The sequence below is a fragment of the Lipotes vexillifer genome, unplaced genomic scaffold (genome assembly GCF_000442215.2).
Source record: "Lipotes vexillifer unplaced genomic scaffold, Lipotes_vexillifer_v1.1 scaffold149, whole genome shotgun sequence".
Taxonomy (NCBI): domain Eukaryota; kingdom Metazoa; phylum Chordata; class Mammalia; order Artiodactyla; family Lipotidae; genus Lipotes; species Lipotes vexillifer.
In genome coordinates this window covers 1,576,776-1,578,638 of record NW_006779962.1, presented here as the reverse complement: position 1 = coordinate 1,578,638, position 1,863 = coordinate 1,576,776, and positions in this window count along the sequence as shown.

Below are 1,863 nucleotides of genomic sequence, written 5' to 3'. Positions count from 1 at the left end.
CGCGCGCGGGAGGGCGGGGCGCGCGTGCGCGGGGCGGGGCGGCCCCCGGAGCTCCCTCCCCGGACCTACCGGCGGCGGCGGCAGGGCTGTGGCGGCCGCGCTCCGGAAGCCGTGCCCGGTGGCTGGGCATCATGGGAATGGCACGGCCGAGTTCCGGGGGAGGCGCGCGGCCCGGCCGGACCCCCGCCCGGCGAGCGCGCGCCCACCTGCCGGCCGCGCTGCGGAGGAGCCGCGGGCGCCGCGCGCCGCCCCCGCTCCCACCCCGCCCCGCCCCGCCCCGCGCCCGCGCTCGCGCCCTGCGCCTGCCCAGCCCGGAGGCGGCCCGAGCCTCCGGAGACGCCCCGCCCCTCCGCAGCCTCGGGCCGGCCCCCCGAAATGCGCCCGGTGCGGTTGGAGTGAGTAGTCGGAGTGATGTCTGACCCCCAGCCCACTCCGGCCAGAGGCTGGGGCCCTCCGGTGCTGTTTGGGCGCCCTCTCCCCTGGCCCCCAACTGCCCCGGGAGCGGGGGGCGTGCGCTGAGTCAGTGGCCGAGTTGGCAGACGCCGCCTTGCCTCCGCGGTCCCCGGTGGGAAGTTCAGGCCGGGAGGCGCACAGATGGGCTACTTTATCGTGGATGATGTTACTATGGTCACCAGCAGTCCTGTTACTAGAAGCTCCTACACGGCCAGCGTCCGCTGTGTGCCTAGCACCATGCCTCCGGCTGGAAGGAGGTGGTTCCTTGCCTTAAGTCTGCGCAGAGCTCAAGTCTGGCTTCCTGGAAGCAGCGGGTCCCTCTGTGCCCCCCAGCCCCCCAGCACTCCAAGCTCCAGTGCTGCATGGCCAGCCTTCTTTCCAGGAAAGCTACCCAGGCCTCCTGCTGCCTTTGCCCAGTGCTTCTATGTGTCTGTGTTTCCACTTCACCCCAAACTTCGGAATAAGGAACCTGAGGCTAAGAATGGATAAACACCCTGCCCAGGGGCCGGGGTCCTGCAGCAGGGAAGCTCGGGAGGCAGCCTCATGTGTAGTGGAAGCCCAGGACTTCAGAGCCGCAGGGGACCTGGGAGAGCAGAGCATCCCTCAGTTGTTCAGGAAATGGTCACTGAGCACCTGAGCGTGTGCAGGCCCTTGGCCTGGCCTTGGGGGTCTGTGGAGGCCGGGGTGGAGGCTGGGGCACCCTGTGACTGGCTCCATAGGCGTACCTGCAGCTGGGTTCCAACAGGAGGAAACAGATGTTAAAGACACGTCTGTCCTGGGTGTTTGGCCTGTTTGGGAATGGGGAGGGAGTGTTCCAGGAACACCCCCCACCCCACCCCCGCACAGTAAGACAGGTTCTGTTTTCTGGTCTCTTCGCTGACTGTGTGGCCTTGAAGTTCTTTCTGGTTCTGTTTGATTTTTCTAGCAGTTCAGAGATCTTCACCGGAGGCCTGTGGTGTCCCACTGCTACTCAGGGTGCTAGGACTGGTGGAGGTGGAGCCCGGGCAGCGGGAGGGGCAGGTTGAAAGCAAGACACGAAGACTGTCCGTCTTTCCATCCCTACCAGCCTCCATGCCCCTGACCCAGACGTATCTCGGGGTGAACTGGGGTTTCGTTTCCTGTCTAAAAAGTGCCAGAAGTTGGACAGGAGAAAAAAGTCAGAGGCTTTTTCCTGCAGGAATGAGAAGGGGGCTATTTCTAGCCTTATCCGCCTAGGGAATTTTGAAAGCCATGAAAACATAGCATTCATGCTACAGAGAATTGTTTAATAAACACTGTCTTCTCGCTATGAGTCATACTCTTTCATTACCAAAAGTTTGGGAAAAGACATCTAATTAATAACCTAATGAGCCACAAGAAGGGATGCACAGATGTTACTATGGTCATCAGCAGTCCTGTTACTAGAAGCTC